Raw genomic sequence first — 13,464 nt, forward strand, 5'->3', positions numbered from 1 at the left:
TCTTCTGGGAAAAGCAATACTATTTGCATTGTGCTATACAGTGGTACCTCTACTTACGAATAACTCTACTTAACGAATGTTTCTACTTACGAACGGAGCTCCGCCCGCCATCTTGGATGCGGTTTAGATAGGATTTTTTCTACTTACAAATTTTTAGATAGGGTTGCTTCAACTTACGAATTTTTTCTCCCAATGCACTCCTATGGTATTCGACTTACAATTTTTTTCGACTTACAAATGTGCGTTCGGAACGCATTAAATTCGTAAGTAGAGGTACCACTGTATTTTCATAGTGCTAGTCAAGTGATGATTACTCAGCCTTGTGTCCTTGTTATTGAGATTTTAACTTCTTCTTTTTAGTGAGCAGGTTTTATTATATTTTGTTCTTTTTTCTTTGTTTGTGAATCACCTTGGAATTTCTTTTTAAAATAAAGGGTGGTACATACATTATTTTAGTAAAATTAATAAATAAGTGGATTTGCACATGTTGCTTGCTGATACTCTCCACCAGGAGAGAAAACTGAGAGAAGCAGTGAGAGAGTGGAATGTTGTACTGTATGTATCTCAGAAACAACATGACTTCTTACAGTGAATGTTTGCCTTGACAGAGGTAATTAGGCAATTTCAGTCTTAATTCTATATTGCAATCCTGTAGTGCTATTATGAATAAATAATTCTGAATGGATGTCAAGAGTTTATGCCTTATCATAGTTGAGTTGGACCCCCAACTTTAAGTTTTGCACAGATAAGGAATTGTATGCGTAGCTAAAGATTAAATTGAAATTCCCTCTGAAGCAGCTCTCACTCCTTTAAGAGACAAGATGAAAGTATTCATCTTAAGATCAACCCTGTAAAATTGAGAAACTAATGATTCTATTTCAGAGAGCGCAAAGTTGTTATCTGGAGAACATCTATGAGATGCACAAAAAAGGACCTGAACCCTGAACCAGCATTCATTAGACACATTTGGCAATTAGCAATAGAAATTTTGAGATTTCATCTAAGCTCCTATCACATTGTCTTTACAGTGATTAATGAATCCATTTTTATCAAGGCAGCACTTACCAAGGACAGCTAATGTGTTACACAGTAGAAAAGCAAATTCCCAAATAGGTTAATTCATGAAGGGCTACTGAGGTGCCACTCATAATTGCTGCTCTTGTTCAGGTCAGGAAGTAGCCCATATTTTGAATACCTGAAAACAAGAGCCCAGCGTGATCCTGCTCCCATGCTACAGACAAGGCACAGAAATTACAGTCACATCTATTATGTAGCCTGCATGTAGATTCAATACTTAACTGTGTCATCAGTATTCAGTCAATGTACAACCCAATATCAGAATGTGGATTATACAGCAGTATATGGGCCAGAAATATCGTGCATAACTTACTCACAAAGCACAAGTGCAAACTGGTCTTAATTATATGTTCACTTCATATGTTCCTAGATTGGAAGTGAAGGCTGAATAAAGGGCTCAAGAAAATAATGTACTACTGGTTACATGTGTTATTATAAAAGGAGTAAAAAAAATTGAAGAATAAAAGAAAATACTGGTTACCGATAATCTTGGTACATTACTTAATTTTTTTAAGGTACCTCCCACCCTTCTCTATAAAACAAACTCGCTGTTGAACCAAATCTAAAAAAGAAAAAGCCCACAGCAGCATAATTACAGAATCTCAAAATAATAAAGTAACAAAACCAAGCAAATTAACAACCTGTAACCAAACTCAGTTCCTAGAGACAACCTCAGCAAGTACCAAAAACCGTTCATATAAGCGAGGTTGTATCATGTCAGGGCTAGGCAGGGGATGACATTCCACAGTATCACCACCACGACTGAGTAAGTGTGAGTAGGACCTCAGATGAAATAGTTAAAGTACAGCCATACCTCAGGATATGTCCACTTCATGTTGCGTCTTTTCAGGTTACGGACGTGCCAAACCTGGAAGTCCCGGAATGGGTTGCTTCCGGGTTCGGCACATCCATGACCTGCATGCGTGCACAGAAGTGCTAAATCGCGCTTTGCGCATGCGCAGAAGCACCGCATTCAATCATGCGCATGCACAGATGCGGTGGTTCATGTTGCGGCCTTTTCATGTTGCGAACGGGCCGCCGGAACGGATCCCGTTCGCAACACGAGGTACCAATGTAATAGCTACATTACAGGTAAAACATGATTGCTGCCAGAGCGGGAGTCAGGGGCAGGTCAGCAATAACTCACAAGATGTCAGTGAAGTTAAATCTTTATTCAAAGAAACAAAAAGAGCTCAGGTCTTGTAAGCACAGTAACTCTTCCCAGATATTGCCCCAATGAGGCAGTTGCAAGGACTGAAGGTCCCTGCCTTCCCACCACTCTCTAAGATTCCTTCTCCCCATGCTACTTCCCAAGCAATCAGAGACGTCTTTGCTACCTCTTTGGGTTCTGGGAGACCAGTGGAGAGGGGAGCTGGTCTCAGCAGGAAGGGGAGACTTCCTGGCTTCTTCAGTAGCCTGCCTGATCGCTGCCTCTTGGCTCCCCTCCTCTCCAGCCTCCTACTCCCAGCCATGTGCACCCTACCCTGTTTCTCATATTTTAAGACATACCCATAAAATAAGCCATAGCAGGATTTTTAAGCATTCATGGAATATAAGCCATACCCCGAAAATAAGACATAGTGATAGGCGCAGCAGCAATGCCGGCCGCGGCAGGAGGAGGAGGAAAAAAATAAGACATCCCTTGAAAATAAGCCATAGTGTGTTTTTTTGAGGAAAAAATAAATATAAGACATGTCTTATAATATGAGAAACACGGTATGATAGATTCTCATCCCCCCTGCTTGGCTCTTACCCTTTTGACTCCATTAAATGTTACATAACATAAACACAGATACAATGACTTTAATTGCAGTAGAACAACCAGCATAACATTGGCAAACCTCAAAAGTGAGCCCCCTAACGTAGGCCTTAAATATTTTTATCTAGTCATGTTGGCAGACTTCTTCCACTGGCTAGAAGTGAATTTCTCTCCATTGTACACTGTTCGAGGCAAGGAGATCAAAGGATTGGTTATCTAAAAGGTGTTAAGACAGCCCAAGCTAGGCTGTCTCAAATGAGTCTTAAATTATTCATAAATTAGTCAGCAGAGACATTATTTTTATTGCACCTCCCATTCTTTTCCCAAACTATTTAAAGGTTGTTAAATATCTGTAAAATGCCACATTTGCTAAAAACCCTCCTACTCACTTTATTTGCTCTTTATTTGTTCTTAAAAATTGACATGAAGACAGTTTGTCAGTATGAGCAAAACAACCCAGCAAATCTTCACAGGATTAGAAACTCCACAGTTGGTGCTTAACTTCAAGTAACATCTGTAGCTCTGTGGTTTCCTGTTTCTGCATGTGAACTCCCTATATTCATTTTCATTTTATCCTATGTTTTTTACACTTCATTTCTTTCTGTAAGAGACACAAATAACTTTCTTGGGACCAGTTTTTCTATTTGAAGTATATGTTATGTATAAACTCTACATAAAATACACATAATAGAAGATGCCATTTTGTGAAGCCACACTTTACAGAATAAGGCCATCTGAAGTTATGGCCATCAAGTATGCGTTAAGTGAGACTTGCATGAAGTAAACATGTTTAGGAGTGGGCTGCAATATTTAAAGTTAATGGGTTTTCACACAGAGTCCAAGTGAATGTCTTCAGCATAAGCCAGGCTACAATGGCAAAGGCATGCATAACCTTTAGATATCTTTAGACAGATGTGAAAGAAATCAGTGTAGCAAACCAAATACAATTATGCACAATAGTATGTGTATAATAATAAGCACTTGTGTCCTCTAGATTGCATTTTCTCAGAATTACCAGGTTCTGTTCCAGTGCACAAAAAAAAGTTTAAAATAGTGTTTCCTCTTCCTGTTCATTTATTTTGAGACATAATGATCTACTGTGAAATCTAAGGAACAAAGATGCAACTTATTTCAGGTAAACTGCTCTCTAACTGCTCCACTGGAAGTACGGTACTAGAATATACCTGTAAGGGGACCTCCCTACAGGGAGCCTCCCCCCATCATCCTGACCAGCACTTCGCCCAGCGAGAGCAGCAGCAGCGGGTCAGGGGGAGGAAATGAGGATGGGAGCAGAGTGGAGGAGACAAGGCTCAGCATGTATCAGAGCCCCTGCACCACTCCAGCCAACAAGTAGGAGAGGGAGCACAGCCGCTTCCGGCGCCCAAATTGAGGTGCGCGCCCAAATGCAAGGTTAGAGGGCGGTGTTTCGGGGTGCCCAAGCTATTAAGCTGGCCCCGGAGCAGAAGGGCGCCATTGCCGGATTCTGTGAGTGACTAGGAGGTCATGTTTTCCGCTATCTCTGCACTGTTAATACTATGCACAATAAAACCGTTAAAGACAGAATGGACTTGGGCGTGTTTACTTGATAGTAGCCGCAACAATCCCCTGACAATACCCATTAAATAAATTGCAAGAACAACAAATACACCTTACATTTTAACACTACTAGCTTTCAAAGTGCTTTTTTAATGCTGGCAAAATATAAATATCTGATTAAGTTAGTTGTCAAAATACAAGTCTCTCCTTCACAGAACCTCATGTTTGTCCTCCACTACTATCAACAAACTAGCAGTTTCTTTCCACCCACTTTACGGTTGTAGGTTCAAGGGAAATATTTTGGTTGTTTTTTTGTGTTTGTACTTTTAAATGGAAACAGGTTGCTTACATAGCTGAAAGTGGCTTAAAGGCAGGGGAGCTGGATCCAGAGTTGCCCATTCCTTTCCCCCCATAGTTTTACCTACCCCATTCCAGCAGATCCCTTGACTCTTCGAGATGGCTGGGGGGGGGGGTAGGAGGCTGCAATAGGAAGGAGAGGCAGGGAAGCCCCATATGAGAGCAGACCTTTGTTCACATGACTTTGGATCAAAAAAGCATAAAAGCAGTAACTGAGAAAGAAGACTAGTTTAAAATAAAATGCATAAGAGGTTAGACAAATTTGTTGAAGTAACCCTTACCACTAAATACATTACTCTCAATAACATGATCCATTCTCTAAAGCACTGGGTTAAAGACATTTAAAGTTTGGATCATGTACAACATATCATATACTATATTATGCTGGTACTGGGACCAAAGAGCCCCAAATCACACCAGAGCTGTCTGGTGTGTCAGTCTGTCTTTGGGAGACAAAATTACTGTATGTATCTGACTGGGATAATTAACTCAGCCCAGCTAAATGATCATATGCTCCTATTTTATGCCTTCTAACTTTCCTCATTCTACAATGTCATGTTTATGTTGGTCCAAAAAGTACGCTGAAAGTGTGGCTAAGAGCTACACAGCTAACACTCTAAAGCAATACATTAATTTGATACCGTAAAATAATAATATCTATTTTATTATATTGATGAAGGCTTGAAATCTAAACCCATGAAGCCATGTTTGCTACTATAAAGTTAAGGTGCTGTGTTTAAAATATCATCTGGCAGCACTTTTATAACAGCTTCTTTGAAGAATCACAACTTTCGGTTTGTAAAGAAGTTCATAATCCAGAGTTTTTACAACTTGAGTTTTAGTCATGTCAGGTACTATGCAAACTTTGCACGCAGAAGTGTTGGGTATATAATCTTATATGGACATTGATCTAAATGAATCTCAGCACATTTAGAGGGACATTCCCATTTCTCCTCTAGCAGCAGCGAAACTTGTTTTGTGCTGGACAATTTAGTGGTAGGACATTTTTATATTTAAACCCATAAGTGATCCAAAAGTTTTACAACAAGGAGCCAAGTATATTAAATCATCATTCAAAAAGCTTTATACCACTTGCTATATTTGTAAGAATATTTTCCCCTTCAAGTTTTTGGCTCCACTCAGCAGCCACCTTGCTGACTAAACAGACAGCCCCAGATGTTGTTTTTAAGCTAATATTCATTTTATTCTGGAACACCACACATACTATGAGATGCCTGCATATAAAATGCTGCTGAATGTCTCTTAATTTAGGAAGGTGAAAATATGATTTGGACCTTTTCTACTAGATTTGACAAAGGATTTCAGAGAAGTAAGATATTGGATAATAACAGCCTTTACTAAAATATTTTTGGAACAACAAAAATGAGTCATATAATTCTTCCTATTTTGTTAATCTCTCAGGAATATCAATGAGTTCTGTGTGTATATGTGTGGGAAATAAGTAATGTAACTCAACTGTGGTTTTCTACAGGTTATAAAACATACAGCCTTCAGAAAAATTCCAAGATTGTCACAAGACTCAGTACATCTCAAACATTCAGTTCCTCAAAATACTTAACTAGTTTTCACACTCAGCTATACCATTAGATCTTATATTCACTTGTATTTATAATGATTTGTGCTACTCAATCATGGCCACACAATCCAAAGATGCCCTTTGAAAATGTGTTTGGGGGGAGGGTTATTGGGTTGTTCTTGTTTTTGTTTTTATTATGTATGTTGCGGATTTTATATTATTTTATCAATCACCCATTCCCACCACAAGGAGGTAGTAATACCCCTCCCCACCTTCTCACTATATATAAGCATATGGTGACTGGTTTCAGTGTATCTGAAGAAGTGTACATGCACAAGAAAGCTCATGCCAATGACAAACTTAGTTGGTCTCTAAGGTGCTGCTGGAATGATTTTTTTTATTTATTTTTTTATTTTATCCTGTGAGCCACCCTGAGACCTGCGGGTATAGGACAGTATGCAAAATCAATAATAGTATAAATAAACCGAAGAAATACATCATTGTTTTATATAACCCTTACTTTTGTCATGTAAAAAATGATAGGAATATGTAATAAAAGCTTATGATTGAGGCACTACAAAATAAGTACACAGTGGAGTCCTTGTCTATGGCAAAGTTCTACTGCAGTAAATAAAATCATTCATCCATAAGGCTAGTGAAAAGAAGGACTTCCCATTGCTTTCTAGTAGCCTCTGCCAGCAGATCTATGAATGGCAGCACTTTGCCTGCACAACTGCAGCTTTGTTACTTTGATTTGGAACAGAGATGTGAACTTCTGCAATACATGAGCCTGCTTCTCTACATCATTACGTACTATATATATGCCTCATTTGCCACCATAGTACTAGTTACAGGTAGGAAGCCATGTTGGTCTGACGCAGTCAAAACAAAATAAAAAAATCCTTCCAGTAGCACCTTAGAGACCAACTAAGTTTGTCATAGGTATGAGCTTTCGTTTGTCAGACCTATGACAAACTTAGTTGGTCTCTAAGGTGCTACTGGAAGGATTTTTTTATTTTGTTTTGCTACCATAGTTTCACTTATGAACTTTTCCACAGCTTAGATCAGGACTAGTGAGCCTAACTAGACCTCCAAGCATTAGAGATTGGCTTGCCAGGTTGCTTTGGGCAAACTATGTCCACCTTTCCCACTTTAGGCATCATATGTGATATCAGATACAATGAACTTCAAGCCACAGCTAAAATGAAGAAATGGGAACACCCTCTTAAGTATGCTTCCTTTCCTTGCTGTCAATTGCCAGCTTGAATTCAAGCTAGTGACAAAAAAAACTTCTTCTGCAGTGACTTACTGTAATCACTAATCAACTGATTGGCACTCCATAATGCAGCTGAACCCTGCCCAAAACAGGATCTCTTGGTTCACTTGGTTCACCCAACATCCACTTGTTAGCAGGTGACTGACAGCCCTGCCCACCAACCAAGAAGGTTTTGAGGAGGCAGAATCCAGTCATATTCTTTCTATTCCCCATCACTGTCTTAGGCAAATTCCATCACTGATCAAATTTACAAGCATCCTTTTCACAAGCACCATATATGTTATTGCGGCCATACCACGTCACTCAGTCAAGTTTATTCTCGTAGTCTTGAGATGAATGTGTTGCAGATAGGTTCTGCTGTGGACCTGTATGGTACATGTCCTGCTTCTAGAACTGAGTTGCACTGTTTTCATGATGCCTGGCCTGTTTGTGTTAAAAACCTTCGTTAAGAATGTCATATAAAAGCTATTTTTAAACTACCTCAATTCTAAGTATCCTGGCTGTCTACAGGCAGAACAAGAATATGTTCAGATCCAAGTTACTGTCTCCAGGGTATAATATGCTATCAAACGTTCCCAAAAACTTGGTGGTATAAACATTAATCAAACTCATTTGCCAGAACAACTTTTCTCATTCGTCCTAGGGCTTCCTTCACTTGGCACAAACTTGTCATCTACACAAAATGGCTATATTTTTATCACATGAACAATTCAGAGATTAACAAATAATATGGTGATCATGAGGCTAAAGAGCTCAGTCCCTTTCTCACTTTATGTTTACAGCATGGGAACTGTTACAGCAGGGGTCAGCAAACTTTTTCAGCAGGGGGCCGGTCCACTGTCCCTCAGACCTTGTGGGGGGCCGGACTATATTTTGAAAAAAAATATGAACGAATTCCTATGCCCCACAAATAACCCAGAGATGCATTTTAAATAAAAGCACACATTCTACTCATGTAAAAACACCAGGCAGGCCCCACAAATAACTCAGAGATGCATTTTAAATAAAAGGACACATTCTACTCATGTAAAAACATGCTGATTCCCGAACCGTTGGTGGGCCGGATTTAGAAGGCGATTGGGCCGCATCCGGCCCCCGGGCCTTAGTTTGGGGACCCTGTGTTACAGCATGGCTAGGGAAATGTGACAAACTGAACCACACAGCAAAAGATTATTATTACCCTATGCTACCATTGCTCCTCTGGAAAACAGGGGCATGTTGGCAAGGAAAGGAGTCACAGATAAGGAGTCATCCATATGTCCCAGCCAGCATGGTCAATAACCAGGAACAATGAGACTTGTAAATGGCAGGGAATCACACTGCCTACCTCTGTGCTACATCTTCTTGCATTATTTAAGTGATGTATGAAGGAGTCCCACTGCAGTGATGCAACTAGACACATGTAACATGAGGGACCCTCAATTAGAAAGAGAAGATGTCTCTTTTTAATTTATTTATAAAATGGTCTGCTACATGATTATGATTTTTTATTCATTCTAAAAAAGTTTGCTATCCCACTCAGTGATACTTCGTTTTTCTGGGAAAACCAACTGGTCATTTCTCTATTGTCAGGAATCAGATGAACTGTGCAACTAGTTCCACACCCCAAAGGTGTAGAGGGGCTAGGGGCACTCCCTCCCTTTTGATGACCCTCTTAGGTATTGTTTCAGAAGTCTAGAGGGGGAGGCATGATTGGATCCCCATGCCTCAATCTCTCCACAGCTACTGTATGTGCATGGTTGAGAAGGGCAACCTTTTCTCCATCTCTACATTGCTTTTTTATGCTCAGGCTGTCTATCATCTACAGCCACCAATGTTAGGTCCCAAAGAAGAGTCTCTGCTTAGCAAGGTGCCTCCCTGCCCCTCTTCTTCCTTGTACTTGGTTTGGTCAAATACAGTACTCCCAATTCAGTCACTCTCCTAGCACACAAGTCTTGGTAGACTGGGAACTTACTAGCCAAGTGGAACAGCTGCATACATATGCCAATTCTTGAACTCCAGCAGGAAAATGAGAGTGTGGGGGCCTGGGGACTGAGTTGAGTTCATATGGCCATCAGGAATTTGGGCTAGATCTCCTTTGGGGGCAGTAACAGAACTTCTGCTGCAAAAAGAAACACTTAGGATACGGATGGGGAACCTGTGGTCATTCAGATATTGTTAGAATGCAACTCCCACCATTCGCTATGATGGCTGGGGCTGAGAGGAGTCGGAATACCACAACATCTGAATGGTCACAGCTTCCCCACTCATAGCTTAAGGCTAGCAGGCCTCTTTTGAGGTGAAAGTTCAGAGTGGAGACATGAAAACTGAATTCCCTAAAATTCCCTTCTAGGATTAAAGGAGCGGTAGCAGAAAAGGTTCCAACCCATAAAATGAGGTGGTATTGTTATTAAATATTATTCTGGCATAGTGCAGGGTGTCTGTGTCGCGCAGGCATCCCCAACCTGCGGCCCTCCAGATGTTTTGGCCTACAACTCCCATGATCCCTAGCTAACAGGACCAGTGATCAGGGATGGTGGGAATTGTAGTCCAAAACAACTGGAGGGCCGAAGGTTGCGGATGCCTGGTGTGCAAATAAAAACTCACAACTTGAAAGATTCGTCACTCTTATCCTGTACTATCCACTAGTTGTTGAATAAAAATAGGAAAAATACTTCCCTGGAAGTTTCTCTAATGAAGGAGCCCAGCAACTGAAGTATTTCTCTTTGCAGACCCCACATCCCATAAGTATAGTGATAACAAAGGGGAAGATGATTATGGCTGCATAGTTTTGTTTTGTGCCCCCAGGTTTTTGTACAAACAGACATCAAAAAACAACACTCATGAGGACATATTTCTCATATTTTAGTGCAGTTATACAGGCTCCTATGAGTAGGCACCGCTGTGTGATTTATGAGGCTCAGTGGAAGATACTAAACTGGTGGAGGTCAGGCAGGAGGTGCAGCTTGTGGATTCTATTCAAGGAATCTCTAGCTTTTCCTGGTAATTCAGTCATTGCCAAACATACAGTGGGCCTTTGGGCTTGTATTTTCCAGCAACAGCTCTCAAAGATTGGCTATTTCCAAAGCAGCTTGCAATATGTCATGTTCATCCACTATTCAGATTGTTTTTTTAAAAAAAATTACTAAGCTTGCCTAAAGTAGTTCCTTGGAACCAAGCCAAGGAATTTAACACATTAATTCCTGCACTGGGACATTCCCAAAGTAGATCAAGCCCCAAAACTAAATTTAATTAAAAGTGAAACAATATGCACACATATTAGAAGTAAATCCTACTGCACTCTGTGGGAGTGCATGAAAACATGAACAGAAATCATGCTACAAAAATGTAAAAAGTCTGTTCCTCAACCTCACGGGCTGATGTAGTCAAAGTTCAAAGGATTTCTAAGGATATGGTTTTGCCAAGTATCAGCTTTAATCACTCTAGAGATCACTGGGTCAAGTGTCCACTTGCCGCTGGGTGAACTAAAAACAGTATGTGATGCAGACACATAGAATTTTAAGGGTATTTTCAAATGGACTATTTAAATCACTTTATTACAGCTGCATTCCTAGAGAAGCAGCTTTTCAATCATTCGTCTAAACTGCAAATCAACATAATCCTATCCTTATTTAAATGTAAAAATTGCTGCAAATTTTTCCTATTTTTTCAGCATTGATACCAGTAGTGTACTGCCTAATATGATCCATTAAGAACAAAGAGGACCATACAGAAATCTTACTCCAAAGGCAAACTGGATAAAAATATTTTACATAAGGATTTCTTTAAACACTCTTCTTACTTGTCCTCTCCCACCAACAGCACAAAAGCATTCATTAGAAATACAGATTTCCAAGGTTAAAGGTTTTATTTGGAACACAGAAATTGAGTTCTAGAACACTTGACATTATAAATTTTCTGTGAAACACATTTTCTAGGGAGAGCCAAGAAGGAAAACAGATTTGTCACCAGAGATTGGTGAACCAGACCAAGTCATACTAATAAAATATCATGTAAAGAAAGGCCATGCCTGCAAGAATCTAAACAAACAAAATTCAGACACTTAAAAATTCTGGGGGGGAACAATATCGCTAAGAACAGTGCAATCCCAAAACCACAAATAATGAAATGTGTAGCTTAACAACTGCATTTTAGTCTATAAACTAGCATTTTTTGCTCAGATATTTGTACTTAATGAAAGTTAGTATAAAGATGAGGCTCCAAAAGACTGCCAGTGGTATTGCTAACTCAATCAATTCATTTTGCATTATTCTCAAATGATTTTTCAACGCCACACATATCACATCAAATAAAACTGGCATGCATGGTAAAGTGAATAAATACCATCGAGGTTTAATGAAGTCCCTAAGTGATGTGAGGTATCTAAGACATTGCTAGTGCAAAGAATAAGCCATTACTATCTAAACTTAACAAACAAAACACCCCCACCACATTGACCACAAGGCCCAAATACACAATGTAAATGATACATAAGTGAATATCAAGAAGCTGGGGGAGGGAGAGAATCAAACATAGCTTTTGTGGTGCTTCAGTACCCCATAGGTAAAGGGAAACCTCACCCTTAGGTCCAGTCACGGACGACTCTGGGGCTGCGCCACTCATATCACTTTACTGGCCGAGGGAGCCGGTGTACAGCTTCCAGGTCATGTGGTCAGCATGACAAAGCCGCTTCTTGTGAACCAGAGCAGTGCACGGAAACGCCGTTTACCTTCCCGCTGGAGTGGTACCTATTTATCTACTTGCACTTCATGCTTTTGAACTGCTAGGTGGGCAGGAGCAGGGACCGAGCAACAGGAGCTCACCCCGTCACGGGGATTTGAACCGCTGACCTTCTGATCGGCAAGCCCTAGGCTCTGCGGTTTAACCCACAGCTCCACCCGCGTTCATTCAGTACCCCATATGTTCCTGCGATTACTTGTCCCATTCTCCTAGAGCAGATCCCAAGCAATATTTTAGGAACCATTTTAATACAGTAGTTCGGCAGATGTTGTCAGTGAAGACATTCCAGGTGAAAGGTTCAACATGGTCTGTTTGTGAGATAGACTACAGTACTGTAGTTAGCATCCTTTGACTAAAAGAGAAGGGAAACTGTGGTGGGAAAGAAAGGGGGAAGAACAACAAGTTTGGTTGTATATAGATGGTTGAATTTAAGAGCAAGGGCTATGAATGGTTCACTTGCTCTAAAGAGTATGAAACCAATACATCTTTACTGAACTGTATATCTGGACAAAAGAAAACCACCTTATTTCAATGGCATAATGGTGCAACAGATTGTGCATAATCTTGTAATGCAGACCACAGAAATTTTGTTGTGACAGAAAACCACAATGAAGAGACTGATAAAGCCTGGGGGGGGGAATACACTGATAGAAAGTGAACAGGGTCTCAATAGTGTTCTCTGAGAGTTGTAAGCATCTGGAGGATCTGGAAGAGAGCACATCAGAACATGCACAACCACCCCTGCAGCAAAGGACACAATGGCAGTCCCCATATGAATCCCACACACTAACGCACAAACCCATAATAATCGGAGCCGTTACCTGAATCCTGCGGGAGCAAGCTGAACTCACAAACACTTTAATATGAAGCAACTCAGGCACAAACGCTGGACGAATTACAAGGAGGAACACAGAGGCGGGCCGAAGCCGAGCTGGCAGCTCACGGAAAAAACTTGGGGCTATAATAAGGCCAGCTTTGCAACCGCCGCTGGGCTTCTCCGGGCTGCCCTCGCCTCCCCTCAGACGCGCCCTGGGCAGCCCGTCACCTCCTCCCCCTCCCCGCTTCGCTTTCCAATTACAGCAGCCCAGGCTGCCCTGTCCCGGCGTGAACCCCGCTCGCCGCCGGCCGGCCCTCCCTGGTGTCCCTGGCACCGGACCCGCTCGGCGCCTCTCCACACGCGCGGCACACCCCTCGCCCGCGGCG

The 13,464-nt window shown here is 41.0% G+C and overlaps 1 protein-coding gene across 3 annotated transcripts in view; it reads right to left on the bottom strand.

Annotated features, from left to right (window-relative positions):
• Positions 1-13,464, bottom strand: part of PHTF2 (putative homeodomain transcription factor 2) — a 67,136-nt gene that overhangs the window by 53,061 nt on the left and 611 nt on the right. Inside the window, exon 1 of one of the 3 annotated variants that reach the window (XM_060279516.2) lies at positions 13,083-13,184. The exons of the other annotated variants lie outside the window; for them this stretch is intronic. The gene's annotated coding sequence lies outside the window, so the exon portion shown is untranslated. Of the gene's footprint in view, positions 1-13,082; positions 13,185-13,464 lie in introns of those variants that run through there. 3 annotated transcript variants of the gene reach the window in all.

The sequence above is a fragment of the Zootoca vivipara genome, chromosome 9 (genome assembly GCF_965207765.1).
Source record: "Zootoca vivipara chromosome 9, rZooViv2.hap1.1, whole genome shotgun sequence".
NCBI classification, from domain to species: domain Eukaryota; kingdom Metazoa; phylum Chordata; class Lepidosauria; order Squamata; family Lacertidae; genus Zootoca; species Zootoca vivipara.